Source organism: Vulpes lagopus, chromosome X (assembly GCF_018345385.1).
Source record: "Vulpes lagopus strain Blue_001 chromosome X, ASM1834538v1, whole genome shotgun sequence".
In the NCBI taxonomy this organism is placed as follows: domain Eukaryota; kingdom Metazoa; phylum Chordata; class Mammalia; order Carnivora; family Canidae; genus Vulpes; species Vulpes lagopus.
Window position 1 is genome coordinate 85,292,888 of NC_054848.1, and position 18,110 is coordinate 85,310,997.

The window sequence follows — 18,110 nt, forward strand, 5'->3', positions numbered from 1 at the left end:
AGTTGGGCATCAGCATCTTGGTATGAATTTATAATTTAGAACTGCATTCAAGCATAATATCTCACTGAGATCTGGGGAAAGAAAGATGGATCTTTTTTGATGGGGGGTTGCTGGTGGGAGTACAAGGAGTAAAGAAGAGCTCCAGAGCATGGATCATAGCTGGGGAGGAAAAAATAACAAGGGCATCTCTGAGCTGCTATGGCACCAGAGGGTGGGAAGCAATACAGAGCAGAATGTGACATTAAAAAAAAGAGGTAAGAGAAAGAAGAAATATGATTAAATGGCCAGCAGATGGGGAAAAGAGAATGAAGTAGGTTAAATAAAGTCTAGATTATTTACTGGTATGGACTAGTATCATACTGCTATGAATGGTTTCTGAAATGATGCATTTTCTGAGGTCAAATTATTACTAATATTAATTCAATTAAAAAATATTTACTGCATATTACTGTATGCCACACACTGTTCTAGGTGTGGGTATACAGCAGTGACAGAGTCCCTTATGGAGTTTACATTCTGGTAGAGATTACCTGTAATTGCAATTCATGTATAGGATATAAGAAGGTGAGTAGGTCATTGTGTAAACAAGCATAAAGGAGGTGCCTAATCCAGTTTTCAGTAGGGTTGGGGAAGGCTTCTTGGAGGAAAATACCTTTAAATTATTATAAACAACTTAAAATACTGTTAAGCTATCATACCATGGTTAGATACTTCCAACTTATTTCTGCTAGTTGTCTTTCCTCTGGCTAGGAGACACTCTGCTATGTAAGGGTTTACTCTTCATAGATTAAGACCTTCAAATCACCAATAAGTAGTTTTTGGTGCCAGTTCAACTTACTTCATAAGAAGTTTGTAGACTTCCTGGGAAGTTCACCTGACTCAAGGTAGAAAGAATTACCCAGGGAATTCAATGTTGATGTTAGAGATTTGTCTGAACCACTAATAGGACTAATTGACCTCTAAATGTCCTTCTGACTTGAATTCCCATGATTTCTGGCCTATATAGTTTGCCTTTCACTCCTATTCTCTTTCTATAACCTCATGCTACCTAAGTGTAAGGATATTAGGAAGGTACAAATTGCAACAATGTAGGCCATAGGCCCAGGTTTATCCAACTTAGAAAAGGGTCTTCCTCTGCCTTCTCAGTTATGGCTCCCTCTGAACCCAAGTTAAGTTCCTCCTTCCCCGATTATTTAAGCTAGATGTCTTCCAATCCAAGCCTGCCATCCTGGCTAAGCCCCTCTGGTTATTCAGGAAGTGTCTAGCTCCTCTAGTGCAGAGCACCTACTAAATTAAAGACCTTCTTTTCTTTCCTTCACCTCTGATGGCCTCCTGGAAACTCAGATTCTGTTTGAGCTGTGGCTTGCAGTAACCCACAGGCATTTTCAACTTTTTCCCCAAGGAGAGAGAGAGGCTCCTTTTGTTCAGCCATTAGACAACACCAATACGTGATGACAATGGAGGTAATTAGATAGAAAGTACATGAGCATCAGCAGACCTGAGTTTTAGTTTAGCTCTGCTCTGCCCTAGCTGTGGGATCTTGAGTAAGTCATTTATTTTTTGCTGTCTCTTGGTTTCCTCTTGAAAAAGAGATGATAATGGATGTGACAGAGCTCTGAAAAGTAGAATATTCAAAAAAGGCAAGGTAATAATTATTAGTATAACCAACATCACCACCATTGTCATCATATATGCAGACCTGACATAAGCTACACAGATGACACACTCAGGTGCATGCATTGGCAAGTGACTTCTCACAAAGTCTAAACATACCACACACCCCTCCCTGCCCAGCAGCTGCTTCTAGGGAAAGATGAGATATGATTTTGGAGTTTATGGCAGGATATGTGATCATGCAATTAAGCCTCTCCATCCAGATAACTGTTCTGCTCTCCAGAGTTAAGTATCTGTTTATTCAGGGGCTTATTTCACCAATATGCTAGGCTGCCTTCTCAGGCGGTTTGACATGCATTCTTCATGCACCCCTGCCTGCCAAATTCTTCTTTTGAAAGCAGCCCCCTTTTTAAATTCACAATCCATAAACTTTTGTGCAAACTTCAAATGTATTCACATTTGTAGTATTCACAAATAATACCTATAATTTTTTCCTGTGTGTACTTGATAGGGACAGAATAAAAATGACAATTTTTTCTTCCTTAGTTGAGTACCCAAAGTGTCAAATGGTAAGGCTGGAGATCTGGTCTGAGGCAGCTTTGACCAACCCTGAAATAGAATCCTGAGAGGCCCACTCTGACTCCAATAAATAGGGTGTGGGCTCCCAGCTATGGGGGTAATGGAGATGATTAGGTGGTTGTCTTTCAGGCAAGTTGTCCTGCCTGGAGCACAGTTGAGAAGCAAGGAAGCTGTACAAAGGACTACTAGTAGTCAAAATAGCTATTACATGTCCTAAGATTCATATCCTTTATACAGCAAGAAAACCCTTTCATCCTCACCCTATATTAATAGTTTTATTTTGTATACAGCTTTGGTATAATCAGCCATTTCCTTTCCCTGTCTATAGTAGATTGGAAACAACAAAATAGAAAGGAAACAAAGCATAGAATGCCCCCATTCCTATCGCTAGGTTATTAGTGTCAGACATACTGATAACTTCAAGAAATGACACAGGAGTGGAAACTGATAACTAAAAAGACCCAAGAATGGAAACTTTCAGCTGTTTGGGAATTTTGAGTGCCACGGCAAATAATAACTTGACCTAGAAGTACCTAAAGGCATCATTACATGAAAGCACCACACAATGCTTAAGGACTCATTAGGAAGAAAAAACCCTAAATTATATTAGATACCTTCTCTTTAAGTAAGCAGAGCCCTCTGCGTGTAATTTTAAAGAATGTTGAAATGAAAAAAAAAACTGAAACTCAACAATTTAATCTCTTCCATTGATTCTTTCACTTGTAAAATATGAATTGAGCCCTCGGCCATGTGTCAAACACTGAGGATAGAATGGTTGACAATACATAGCCCATGCCACCTTGGAGATCACATTCTAGTGGGAGAAACTGACAAGGGAACAAATGTTTAAAATGCAGCATTAGAAGGGGATTAGCAGGGTGCTAAGAGACTGCACAGGAGAGACACTGGATATTAGCATATAGGGAAGGCTTCCTGGAGGATGTGATGTCTGAGTTAATAAGTTAGCCAGACAAAAATAAGTGAGGATGAATAGTTCTATGCAGAAGAAACATATGTTAGACTGAAAATGAAAAATAATATGGCATATTTGTGGAAATACAAGTGGTTCAGTGGGGAGGGAAAGATGTGTGAGTGCCAGATAACAGGTTTAGATGTTTGACATTTTTCATGAAGACAATGGGAAGCCACTAAAAAATTTTTTTTTAAGTTTTAAGTTACTGAGTAACATGAATCAATTTTTAAATTTTTAAATGTTTTCTTTAGCTACAGCGTGGATAGGAAGCAAGACTGTAGACAGGGAGTAGAGTTGGGTGGCTGTTTTAGTGATCCAAATGAAAGAAAATGAAAGCCTAGTCTAAGACAGTGGCCTTATCAATGAAGAGAAGATGGCTTTGATAGAGATTTAGAAATGGCATTGATAGGACATTGTGAATGTATGATCAGAGAGAGACACAGAAAGAGGAATCAAGGATAATACCCAATTTCCTATCATGTGAAACAGGGCAGATGGTGACTGTGCCATTTCATATACTAGTCCTACTTGGCCACATACTAACTTTTAAATCAAATTCAGTTTCCTCATTTGTAAAGTGAAGATTTTGGACTAGATCAGTGGTTCTCAATAGGGGAGATTTTTTTCCCTCACCCAGGGTACATTTGGCAATGTCTGGACATATTTCAATATGTCATCCCGGGGAAGGGGTGTTACTGGCATTTAGTGGGTAGAGGCTAGAGATAATGCTAAAGATCCTACAATGAACAGGAGAGCCCTTTCCCCTCAACAAAGAGTTATTTGGTTCAAAAAGTCAATAATGCCAAAGTGAAACCCTGGGCTAGACAATATAAAGGACTTGGATTAAACTCAGAGGTCTCTTCAAAGCTTATGAGTTTACAAGCTAGACCGGTTATGCACATTTTGACACTTTAAGGTATCAACTGTAGTGACCTAGAAGATTCTCTTTTGCAGACCAGCTGGATAAATGAGGCATCACTGGAATTATTAGGACTGTTAATAACCAAACATTGGTATTGTGGTCTTAATAACCAAAGCCAATTTTAAAGAGTTTTGGGGTGAATCATGTGCTGCAGGTATTTAGAATATATGTGCACATGGTGCTTAGAGTGTACCTGCAAACTTATTCTAACCTTTTAGAGACCAAAAGTGTCTCTTGCCCATGTTCTTTTTGTTGAACATGTAGTGTACCCACTTGTACTTTAGGGCAAAGGAACAGGAAAGAAATGATGGGGCTGTGGCAGCTCCTGCCTAAGCTGTGTATCTCCTATAATTGTCCTTTGCACCAGAAGACCTGTTAGTGCAGATTTAGGTCCCATGTATGGGACCATTGGCAGAGCCCCCACAGAGTATCTACCCCATGCCAAGATATTTTATAAGCCTTTGGCTTTAGGGTATATCTTAAATTGTGATAGCAAGTGCTGCTCTCCCATTCTGTGTAAAAAGACATCCTTCCTGAAGGTGTATCTCTCACTGTCAGGCCTGGACTACTCAGGAGCTTCCTAATAGGAAGGTAATAAAACTCAGTGCATCTGTGTAAGGCTATCGAACTCCCATTCAGAGTCTTCCACAGCCAGGTAGACAATGGAGTACTTACATCAGCCCTTCACAGAACATAGTAGGCATTCAATAAATAAATGCCTGTTGAATGAATAAATGATTTCTTTATATTTTGGGCAACAAAGAGGAACTTCTGAGTTCCTTGGAAGGGAAAAAGGAGAAAGACAAATCTACTTTTTATCAGTAAATATTTATTAAGTGTCCACTATGTGGCAACACTATCCAAAGTACTTAGGGATCTTCAAATCTGATATCCATAGACTGACTTTTGTGTTCCCAACCCTCACAAAAATTCATATGTAGAAACCTAATCCCCAATTTGATGGTATTAGGAAGTGGGGTCTTTGAGGAATGCTTCTGTCATGAGAATGGGACCCTGATGAATGAGATTAGTGTCCTTATTAAAGAAGCCCCAGATAGCTCCTTAACCCCTTCTACCATGGTAGGATACAGCAAAAATTCAAATGTCTATGGACCAGGAAGTAGGTTTTCACCAGACACTGTATCTGCTAGACACTTTATCTTGGACTTCTAAGGCTCCAGAACTGTGAGAAATAAATTTCTGTTTCTAGTCTATGGTATTTCTATCATAGCAGCCCAAATAGACTAAGACACTGACTTATGCTTTGATATAATCCCTCTGGCTAGAGGCTGGAAGATCACCTAGAAATATATTGCAATGATCAGAAGCAAGTGAAAATGGTGGCAAAAACCAGCACAAGAGCAGTGAATATGGTAAGAAAGGTGGATTCTGGATATATTTTGAATGTAGAGCCAAAAGATTTCCTAATGAATTGGATGTGGCTGTCAGAGAAGAGAGGGCCCCAGGATGACTCCAAAGTTTTGAATCTGAGCAATCTGAATTGTGGAGTTGCCAATTGTGATGAGGAACTCTGTATATGTTTTGAGATTCAGTTTTGGACCTAGTAAGTTTGGGATGCAAATTAAAAAGACAAGTAAAGATGTCAAGAAGACAACTGGTTTTTATAATCAAGTTTGGAGAAGGATGTGGGATGAGGCTATAAAACCCATGACACTGGATGAGATAATCAAGAAGGAAGGGTGTAGAGATAGAGAAAAAAAATGCAAGATCTGGATCCAGTATTAACAGACCTTTACAGTTTTACTAGAGACTAATTCTGACTGCCTGCTTTTCGCGGAGTGAGCATTGCAGCATCTAACCTGCCCCCAGCAGCCTTGAGAATGGAGTTTGGGCTTTATCTTCTTAACTCTTTGCCCATGTCCCATTGTGCATTCTTCTCATGGCAACAATAGCTCTATTTTTCATGTGATATTTAAGCCTCAAGAGGTTATTTGGGAGGGAGGGGCAAGATGGCGGAAGAGTAGGGTCCCCAAATCACCTGTCCCCACCACATTACCTAGATAACCTTCAAATCATCCTGAAAATCTACGAATTCGGCCTGAGATTTAAAGAGAGAACAGCTGAAACGCTACAGTGAGAAGAGTTCATGCTTCTATCAAGGTAGGAAGACGGGGGAAAAAGAAATAAAGAAACAAAAGGCATCCAAGGGGGAGGGGCCCCAGAGGGGCCGGGCTAAGGCCTGGGCGAGTGTCCCCAGGACAGGAGAGCCCCGTCCCGGAGGAGCAGGAGCTGCACCAACCTTCCCCGCGGAAAGGGCCTCCCGGGGAATTGGAGCAGGATCCCCAGAAAGGCGGGGATGCCCTCGGGCTCCCTGGGACAGTGACAGAGGAACTGCGCCCCGGAGAGTGCGCCGAGCTCCCTAAGGGCTGCAGCGCTCGGCGGGACCCGGGAGCAGCTCCGAGGGGCTCGGGCGGAGGCTCCGCGGGGAGGGCACTGCGCGGCCGGGAGCATGAATCCAACAGCGCAGGCCCGAGAGCACAGGGCGCCGGGACACAGCCCAGGATCCGACCTCCCCCCGGGACAGGCAGAGGCTGGGAGGGCCCAGGACAGCAAGGACGCTCCTGCCCCGAGCTGAGCAGATCAGCGGCCCCGCCCCAGAGCCCCCAGGCCCTGCAGACGGAGAGCCCCGGAGTTCCTGAGGGGTCTGAATCCAGGTTTCCAGAGCTGCCCCCGCCACTGTGGCTGTTCCTCTTGGGGCCTCACGGGGTAAACAACCCCCACTGAGCCCTGCACCAGGCAGGGGGCAGAGCAGCTCCCCCAAGTGCTAACACCTGAAAATCAGCACTGCAGGCCCCTCCCCCAGAAGACCAGCTAGACGGACCAGTTCCAGGGGAAGTCAAGGGACTTCAAGTACACAGAATCAGAAGATATTCCCCCGTGTTTTTTTTCTTTCTTTTTGATTTCTGATTGCTTCCCCCACCCTTTTTCCCCCTTTCTTTCTTTTTCTTTCTCTTTTTCTTCTCTTTTTTCCTTTTTTTCTTCCTTTTTCTTTTTCTCTTTTCTTTCCTTCTTTCTCTCTCTTTTTCTCCTTTCCCCAATACAACTTGTTTTTGGCCACTCTGCACTGAGCAAAATGACTAGAAGGAAAACCTCACCTCAAAAGAAAGAATCAGAAACAGTCCTCTCTCCCACAGAGTTACAAAATTTGGATTTTCCAGATTTCCAAAATCATTGATTTCCAAAATGATTTCCAAAATCATCGATTTTGACAATTCAATGTCAGAAAGCCAATTCAGAAGCACTATTATACAGCTACTGGTGGCTCCAGAAAAAAGCATAAAGGACTCAAGAGACTTCATGACTGCAGAATTTAGATCCAATCAGGCAGAAATTAAAAATCAATTGAATGAGATGCAATCCAAACTAGAAGTCCTAACGACGAGGGTTAACGAGGTGGAAGAACGAGTGAGTGACATAGAAGACAAGTTGATGGCAAAGAGGGAAACTGAGGAAAAAAGAGACAAACAATTAAAAGACCATGAAGATAGATTAAGGGAAATAAACGACAGCCTGAGGAAGAAAAACCTACGTTTAATTGGGGTTCCCAAGGGCGCCGAAAGAGACAGAGGGCCAGAATATGTATTTGAACAAATCATAGCTGAAAACTTTCCTAATCTGGGAAGGGAAACAGACATTCAGATCCAGGAAATACAGAGATCCCCCCCTAAAATCAATAAACAACACCTTGACATTTAATAGTTAAGCTTGCAAATTCCAAAGATAAAGAGAAGATCCTTAAAGCAACAAGAGATAAGAAATCCCTGACTTTTATGGGGAGGAGTATTAGGGTAACACCAGACCTCTCCACAGAGACCTGGCAGGCCAGAAAGGGCTGGCAGGATATATTCAGGGTCCTAAATGAGAAGAACATGCAACCAAGATACTTTATCCAGCAAATTCTGTATGTTGGTAAATTGAACGCCAATAAAAATTAATTTATTAAAAAAAGAGGTTATTTGGTTATAAATATTTATCATTTTCTCCAAGCTAATCCCAGCTGAATAAGAATCCATTCTTACTAGGGTAAAGAGATTTTTTTTTCTAGGTATAATTCATATGCAAATATTTTGAAAAGCAGTTTGAAATGCAAACTGCCACCTGTTGGTTTGCTTTATGCAAGGGAAAGGAAGGCACCATTGTCTGGAATTCTGAGAAGGGCAAGCATTTTCCTTGCTCCAGGTATCTTCAGCTTGTTTGCAGACTGAAAGTCTCATATAGTAGATGTTACTTTAGGCAGAAGAGTCACTCCCAGTGCTGTTGTGCAGTATTTATCATCATTTAAAAAGACATTTCTCTTGCTTTTGAGGGCATCTTGCTCCTCTTAACTCCATGCGCAGACTCAAAGATGGGAGCATTGATTTTTTTTAAATTAATTTTTATTGGTGTTCAATTTACCAACATACAGAAAAACACCCAGTGCTCATCCCGTCAAGTGTCCACCTCAGTGCCCGTCACCCATTCCCCTCCAACACCCGCCCTCCTCCCCTTCCACCACCCCTAGTTCCTTTCCCAGAGTTAGGAGTCTTTATGTTCTGTCTCCCTTCCTGATATTGCCCAACATTTCTTTTCCCTTCCTTTATATTCCCTTTCACTATTATTTATATTCTCCAAATGAATGAGAACATACACTGTTTGTCCTTCTCCGATTGACTTACTTCACTCAGCATAATACCCTCCAGTTCCATCCACGTTGAAGCAAATGGTGGGTATTTGTCGTTTCTAATGGCTGAGTAATATTCCACTGTATATATAGACCACATCTTCTTTATCCATTCATCTTTCGATGGACACCGAGGCTCCTTCCACAGTTTGGCTATTGTGGCCATTGCTGATAGAAACATCGGGGTGCAGGTGTCCCGACGTTTCATTGCATCTGAATCTTTGGGGTAAATCCCCAACAGTGCAATTGCTGGGTCGTAGGGCAGGTCTATTTTGAACTCTTTGAGGAACCTCCACACAGTTTTCCAGAGTGGCTGCACCAGTTCACATTCCCACCAACAGTGTAAGAGGGTTCCCTTTTCTCCGCATCCTCTCCAACATTTGTGGTTTCCTGCCTTGTTAATTTTCCCCATTCTCACTGGTGTGAGGTGGTATCTCATTGTGGTTTTGATTTGTATTTCCCTGATGGCAAGAGATGCAGAGCATTTCCTCATGTGCATGTTGGCCATGTCTATGTCTTCCTCTGCGAGATTTCTGTTCATGTCTTTTGCCCATTTCATGATTGGATTGTTTGTTTCTTTGGTGTTGAGTTTAATAAGTTCTTTATAGATCTTGGAAACTAGCCCTTTATCTGATATGTCATTTGCAAATATCTTCTCCCATTCTGTAGGTTGTCTTTTAGTTTTGTTGACTGTATCCTTTGCTGTGCAAAAGCTTCTTATCTTGATGAAGTCCCAATAGTTCATTTTTGCTTTTGTTTCTTTTACCTTTGTGGATGTATCTTGCAAGAAGTTACTGTGGCCGAGTTCAAAAAGGGTGTTGCCTGTGTTCTCTTCTATGATTTTGATGGAATCTTGTCTCACATTTAGATCTCTCATCCATTTTGAGTTTATCTTTGTGTATGGTGAAAGAGAGTGGTCCAGTTTCATTCTTCTCCATGTGGATGTCCAATTTTCCCAACACCATTTTTTGAAGAGACTGTCTTTATTCCAATGGATAGCCTTTCCTCCTTTGTCGAATATTAGTTGACCATACATTTCAGGGTCCACTTCTGGGTTCTCTCTTCTGTTCCATTGATCTATGTGTCTGTTTTTGTGTCAGCACCACACTGTCTTGATGACCACAGCTTTGTAGTACAACCTGAAATCTGGCATTGTGATGCCCCCAGCTATGGTTTTCTTTTTTAAAATTCCCCTGGCTATTCCGGGTCTTTTCTGATTCCACACAAATTCTAAAATAATTTCTTCTAACTCTATGAAGAAAGTCCATGGTATTTTGATAGGGATTACATTAAACGTGTAAATTGCCCTGAGTAACATTGACATTTTTACAATATTAATTCTGCCAATCCATGAGCATGGAATATTTTTCCATCTCTTTGTGTCTTCCTCAATTTCTTTCAGAAGTGCTCTATAGTTTTTAGGGTATAGATCCTTTACCTCTTTGGTTAGGTTTATTCCTAGGTATCTTATGCTTTTGGGTGCAATTATAAATGGGATTGACTCCTTATTTCTCTTTCTTCAGTCTCATAGTTAGTTTATAGAAATGCCATTGATTTCTGGGCATTGATTTTGTATCCTGCCACGCTACCAAATGCTGTATGAGTTCTAGCAATCTTGAGGTGGAGGCTTTTGGGTTTTCTATGTAGAGTATCATTTCATCGGCGAAGAGGGAGAGTTTGACTTCTTCTTTGCCAATTTGAATGCCTTTAATGTCTTTTTGTTGTCTGATTGCTGAGGCGAGGACTTCCAGAACTATGTTGAATAGCAGTGGTGAGAGTGGACATCCCTGTCTTGTTCCTGATCTTAGGGGAAAGGCTCCCAGTGCTTCCCTATTGAGAATGATATTTGCTGTGGGCTTTTCGTAGATGGCTTTTAAGATGTCGAGGAAAGTTCCCTCTATCCCAACACTCTGAAGTGTTTTGATCAGGAATGGATGCTGTATTTTGTTAAATGCTTTCTCTGCATCTAATGAGAGGATCATATGGTTCTTGGTTTTTCTCTTGCTGATATGATGAATCACATTGATGGTTTTACGCGTGTTGAACCAGCCTTGTGTCCCGGGGATAAATCCTACTTGGTCATGGTGAATAATTTTCTTAATGTGTTGTTGGATCCTGTTGGCTAGTATCTTGTTGAGAATTTTTGCATCCATGTTCATCAGGGATATTTGTCTGTAATTCTCCTTTTTGGTGGGGTCTTTGTCTCATTTCGGAATTAAGGTGATGCTGGCCTCATAGAACGAATTTGGAAGTACTCCATCTCTTTCTATCTTTCCAAACAGCATTAGTAGAATAGGTATGATTTCTTCTTTAAACGTTTGGTAGAATTCCCCTGGGAAGCCATCTGGCCCTGGACTCTTGTGTCTTGGGAGGTTTTTGATGACTGCTTCAATTTCCTCCCTGGTTATTGGCCTGTTCAGGTTTTCTATTACTTCCTGCTCCAGTTTTGGTAGTTTGTGGCTTTCCAGGAATGCGTCCATTTCTTCTAGATTGCCTAATTTATTGGCGTATAGCTGTTCATAATATGTTTTTAAAATCGTTTGTATTTCCTTGGTGTTGGTAGTGATCTCTCCTTTCTCATTCATGATTTTATTAATTTGAGTCTTCTCTCTCTTCTTTTTAATAAGGCTGGCTAATGGTTTATCTATCTTATTAATTCTTTCAAGGAACCAACTCCTGGCTCTGTTGATCTGTTCCACAGTTCTTTTGGTCTCGATTTCATTTAGTTCTGCTCGAATTTTAATTAACTGTCTTCTTCTGCTGGAGGTAGGGTCTATTTGCTGCTTTTTCTTTAGCTCCTTTATGTGTAAGGTTAGCTTTTGTACTTGTGTTCTTTCCAGTTTTTGAATGGATGCTTGTATTGCGATGTATTTCCCCCTCAGGACTGCTTTTGCTGCATCCCAACGATTTTGAACGGTTGTATCTTCATTCTCATTAGTTTCCATGAATCGTTTTAATTCTTCATTAATTTCCTGGTTGACCTTTTCATCTTTTAGCAGGATGGTCCTTAACCTCCACGTGTTTGTGGTCCTTCCAAACTTCTTGTTGTGATTTAGTTCTAATTTCAAGGCATTATGGTCTGAGAATATGGAGGGGACGATCCCAATCTTTTGGTATCGGTTCAGACCCGATTTCTGACCCAGTATGCGGTCTATTCTGGAGAAAGTTCCATGTGCACTTGAGAAGAATGTGTATTCAGTTGAGTTTGGATGTAAAGTTCTGTAGATATCTGTGAACTCCATCTGGTCCAGTGTATCATTTAAAGCTCTCGTTTCTTTGGAGATGTTGTGCTTAGCTGACCTATCGAGGGTAGAAAGAGCTAGATTGAAGTCACCAAGTATAAGTGTATTATTATCAAAGTATTTCTTCAGTTTGGTTATTAATTGGTTTAAATATTTGGCAGCTCCCACATTCGGGGCATATATATTGAGGATTGTTAAGTCCTCTTGTTGGATAGATCCTTTGAGTATGAGATAGTGTCCCTCTTCATCTCTCACTATAGTCTTTGGGGTAAATTTTAATTTATCTGATATGAGGATTGCTACCCCTGCTTTCTTTTGAGGACCATTTGAATGGTAAATGTTTTTCCAACCTTTTATTTTCAGGCTGTAGGTGTCCTTCTGTCTAAAATGTGTCTCTTGTAGACAGCAAATAGATGGGTCCTGCTTTTTTATCCAGTCTGAAACCCTGCGCCTTTTGATGGGGTCCTTAAGCTCTTTCACGTTCAGAGTTACTATTGAGAGGTATGAGTTTAGTGTCATCATGATATCTATTCAGTCCTTGTTTTTGTAGATTGTTCCAATGAACTTCTTCTTAAAGGGGAATTTGAAGAATCCCCCTTAAAATTTCTTGCAGAGCTAGTTTGGAGGTCACATATTCTTTCAGTTCCTGCCTGTCTTGAAAGCTCTTTATCTCTCCTTCCATTTTGAATGAGAGCCTTGCTGGATAAAGTATTCTTGGTTGCATGTTCTTCTCATTTAGGACCCTGAATATATCCTGCCAGCCCTTTCTGGCCTGCCAGGTCTCTGTGGAGAGGTCTGCTGTTACCCTAATATTCCTCCCTATAAAAGTCAGGGACTTTTTTTCTCTTGCTGCTTTAAGGTTCTTCTCCTTATCTTTGGAATTTGCAAGCTTCACTATTAAATATCTAGGTGTTGAATGGTTTTTATTGATTTTATTGATTGATGATAGGGGGGGATATCTCTTTTTCCTGGATCTGAATGCCTGTTTCCCTTCCCAGATTCCCAGCAAACCCTATGGTATTCAAGGTATTGAGATAGAAAAAGATGCCATGTGGAATTTATTACAAATTTCAATAGGAGAATCACAGTATAGACCAATATGTTCTGAAGCAAAGCCAAACCACTTTCAATGGAAAGTTACATACCATTTGAAAAACAGTCCCTAACATGCTATTAAACCATAGTAGAGTTGAAACTTCCATCTTACCATGGAACATGAAGTGGCTATGTGACCAGTACTATCCATCATGAGTTGGGCTGTAAGAGATTGTAGACTGAGTTATAAGATTTAATGGAGCTAGCAGCAGTTCACTGAAATGTGGAAGTGGTATATTTGGGATCGGTCATGAGCAAGGCCAAATGGCACAAGAAGGTTGCATGAGTAGATGGACCAGATTTTCATGTCATCCATCACTATTGTATTTGTATCTTTCGCTTAGCTCACACTTATGTCATATAAGTGATAGTGGTGGTACAGGGGTATCTCTTATGACTGGCTTATTGATGGGGAAAAAGACCAAGCCTGGTTTGCAATCATGTCAGTTCACTATGTAGGTGCAAAACCAAAAGTGGACTTCTGCAGTACAACCCCACTCAGAAAGACACTGAGCCTAAACACGAGGAGTCATACATTCTGTCTGAAAGAGAGATTGGAGGGGAGATTCTCCCAATGGACAGATTTTTAGGTGGCAAACTTGGTCATTTAATTTGTGTGGAAAAATAAGTGGTCTAAATCAAGAATATTTAAGAACTTATGACAGTAAAAGATTGAAAGATCAGGGACAAGAAAGTCTGGGAAAGAGGCATGTGATAGACTTAGGGAGTGGGGATAGACCTATAGGATGAGACACTTAAGTATGAAGATCTTTAAATCACATGTTAAAGCCCATCAGAATCATCTGACATGGAAGAGGCACTAACAACCAAGTCAACAGAATTATTTGGCCAGTTTACATTGCCTAACCTCTATCATCGACAACTCCAGTGCTAGCACATGAGAACATAAGTAGAATATCCAAGGTGGCAGAGATGGAAGCACGTGCCAAAATAGAATGAAGGCCCTCTCACGAATGCTGATCGGGGAAACTGATCTAAGATATTATGTAAAAATATTTTTTTTTTATTTTACAGATGTTGGTTACTGGTATAAATAAGTGCATTTCACTTTTGTATATTGACTTTGTATCTATCAGCCTTGCCAAATTCACTTGTTAATTTTAGTAGTTTCTCTAGAGCTGTTTTTTTCTATTTTCTACATACATAGTCATATAGTTCAAGATTAATGACATTTTTTTTTTTGATTAATGACATTTTTTTTTTTGATTAATGACATTTTTATGTGTTCCTTTTCAATTCTGCTTTTTATATCTTATCCTTCCTAATTGCACTGCATAGGACATCCAAATACAATGTTTAATAGGGGTAATAATAGCAAACATCTTTGTCTTATTTTGAATCTCAGAAGGAAAGCTATAACATGTAACCATTCAGTATAATGCTTGCTGTACATGTTTTGCATATATTTTAATCAAATTTGCATATATTTAAATCAGAATAAGAACATTTCATTTTACTTACAGTTTTCTAACAATTCTTTTTGTTTCTGAGATGTTGACTTTTATCACTTTTAATGCACTTATTGATATGATCATAAGATCTTTTTCCTTTATATACAACGTTAATGCAACTGATTTTTTTTAGTAGAGAGATGTTTATTTCTATTCTAGCTTTTAATTTACATACAGTACATTTTATTCTTTTGGAATACATTCTATCATTTATGACAAAAGCATGCTGTCTAGTAACCATCATCAGTCAAAATATAGAACAATTCTATCACCTGAAAAAAAATTTCTTCATGCTCATCTTTGTACTAAACTACTCAGCAAATCCCAACCTCTGGAAATCATTGATCTATTCTTGGTCCCTGTATGCTCGCTTTTTTTTAGAATGTCATATAAACTGAATCATATAGTATGTTGTCATTTGAGCCTTACTTCTTTCACGAAGTACAGTGGATTCAAGATTCATACATAGTTTTTGCTTCTTATCCCAGACTAGTATTTCATTGTAAGGATAAACCACAGTTTGTTTATCCAGGTGGTCACTGAAAGAAGTTTGGATTATGAGTTTTGGGTGATTATTAGTAAAAGCACTATAAATATTCTTATATAGACATAAGTTTTTATGTCACTTGCATGAATACTTTGAAGTGAGATTGCTGGGTCATGCAGTAGGATATGATAAACTTTATAAGAAACATCCAAACTATTTCATTGTGGCTGAAACAGTTTCCATCCCCACCATCAGTGTATGAGAGTTCTAGTTGCTCTGCATCTTTATCAGCACTTGGTATTGTCAGTATTTTTTATTTTATCTATTCTAATATACATATTATCTCATTACAGGCTTAATTTGCATTTCCTTAATGACGAATGATGTTATTACCTTTTCATGTGCTTATTTACCATTCATATATCTCCTTTGGTAAGTAGGCTTTCAAATCTTTTGTCTCCCCTCCCTTTTTTAACTGGATTATTTGTTTTCTTATTATTGAGTTTTGACAGTTTTTATTTATTCTGGGAACAAGTCTTCTTTGTCATATATGCAGGAATGTGTTTTGCAAATATTTTTCCCAGTCTGTAACATTTCATTTTTTAAAGTGTCATTCACAGTACAGACATTTTCAAGTTTGATGAAGTATAATTTATCTATTTTTTTAAAATAATGCACTTGGTATATAACTAAGAAATCTTTGTTTAATACATGATCCCCAGGATTTGATCCTGTTTTCTTCGAGAAGTTTTTATAGTTTTAGATTTTACATTTAGGTCTTTGATCCATTTAAATTAGCCATTATATAAGGTTCAAGTTATGATTAAAGGTTTTTTGTTTGTTTTACAATCATATTTTGTATGACTTGAATTCAATAGTTTCAGCAACATTTGTTGAGAAGACCATTATTTCTCCATTAGTTTGCCTTTGGATTTTTGTCCAAACTGATTGACCATATATATGTAGACCTGTTTCTAGATGCTCTGTTGTATCTATGTGATCTATGTGTGTATTCCTCTATAAATACCCCACAGTCCTGATTATTGTAGCTAGATAGTAAGTCCTGCAATTAGATAGACTGATTCCTTATACTTTATTCTTTTTCAAAATTGTTTTGGCTATTGTAGTTCCTATAGCCTTCCATGTAACATGATTTTTTTGCAATGGAGTAATTTAACTGTCTAATTCTAATTTGGCTATTCACACAAGCTACCACATATTCATGGTGGAATATGGTAGCTATTCACACAAGCTACCACATATTCATAGTCATGGTGGAGAGGTGGGGATGGGAGGGGTATAAAAATAAAGTTTGCTGGGTCGTAGGGCAGGTCTATTTTTAACTCTTTGAGGAACCTCCACACGGTTTTCCAGAGTGGCTGCACCAGTTCACATTCCCACCAACAGTGTAAGAGGGTTCCTTACCCCAAAGATTCAGATGCAATGAAACGTCGGGACACCTGCACCCCGATGTTTCTATCAGCAATGGCCACAATAGCCAAACTGTGGAAGGAGCCTCGGTGTCCATCGAAAGATGAATGGATAAAGAAGATGTGGTTTATGTATACAATGGAATATTACTCAGCAATTAGAAACGACAAATACCCACCATTTGCTTCGACGTGGATGGAACTGGAGGGTATTATGCTGAGTGCAGTAAGTCAATCGGAGAAGGACAAACAGTGTATGTTCTCATTCATTTGGGGAATATAAATAATAGTGAAAGGGAATATAAAGGAAGGGAAAAGAAATGTTGGGAAATATCAGGAAGGGAGACAGAACATAAAGACTCCTAACTCGGGGAAACGAACTAGGGGTGGTGGAAGGGGAGGAGGGCGGGTGTTGGAGGGGAATGGGTGACGGGCACTGAGGTGGACACTTGACGGGATGAGCACTGGGTGTTTTTCTGTATGTTGGTAAATTGAACACCAATAAAAATTATTAAAAAAAATAAAGTTTGATCTAAACCAACTTGAATTTATAGATCAATTAGGGAAGAATTGACGTCTTAAAACTATTGAGTCTTCCAATCCATGAAAACACTAGTATATGTCTCCATTTATTTAAATCTTCATTGAAATTTTTGGTTACTATTTTATAGTTTTCAGCCTACAGATCTTGCATATATTTGGGGACGTTTATACTTAAGTTTTCCATGAATTTTGTTTTATTGACCGTATATCCTATAGCTTTGCTAAATTCACCTATTTAGAGTAGGTTTTTATAGATTCCTTAGGATTATTTTACATGAGAAATAATATTTTCTTTTATTTATTTATTTATTTATTTATTTATTTATTTATTTATTTGATATACACACACACACAGAGGCAGAGACACAGGCAGAGGGAGAAGCAGGCTCCGTGCAGGGAACCTGAGGTGGGACTCCATCCGGGGTCTCCAGGATCACACCCTGGGCCGAAGGTGGCAATAAACCGCTGAGCCACTGGGGCTGCCCCATATTTTCTGCTAATAGGAACAGATTTCTTTCTTTCTTTCTAATCCAGGTAACTTATTCATTCCTCACTGCCCCCCATTGCATACTAGGTATTCCCATATGATGCTGAATAGGAGTGGTGAGAGTGGACATTCTTCCCTTGTTAGGGTACTCTTAGAGGGTAAATCATTTAGTCTTTTGCCAAAGTATGATGTTAGCTATACTTTCTATGTAGATGCCAATTTTTAGGTTGAGGAAATTTCCTTCAATTCCTAGTTTGCTTAGAACTTTTTATTAGAAGTGGATGTTGGATTTTATCAAATACGTCTTCTATATCTTTTGAGATGGTCATGTAGTTTTGCTCTTTTTAATTTGATAAGATGATGAATTGTATTGTTTACTTTTGGAATATTATACCAATCTTTTATTCCTGGGACAAACCCCTTTAGTAACATTGTATTGTCCCTTTTATATATGGTTGTATCAGATTAGCTAAAATTTTAGGAATCTTTTGCATCTGTGTTCGTGAGAGTGTTGTCTGTATTGTTCTTTTTGCAATGCTTTTGTTTTTAATTAGAGAGTAATTCTTCTTAAAATTTCTAGAGAAG

At 39.3% G+C, this 18,110-nt stretch overlaps 1 protein-coding gene across 1 annotated transcript in view; it reads left to right on the plus strand.

The window, feature by feature from the left end:
- Positions 1–15,475: 15,475 nt before the first annotated feature.
- Positions 15,476–18,110, plus strand: part of RTL4 (retrotransposon Gag like 4) — an 84,460-nt gene continuing 81,825 nt past the window's right edge. Inside the window, exon 1 of the mRNA XM_041741449.1 lies at positions 15,476–15,497. The gene's annotated coding sequence lies outside the window, so the exon portion shown is untranslated. The remainder of the gene's footprint in view (positions 15,498–18,110) is intronic.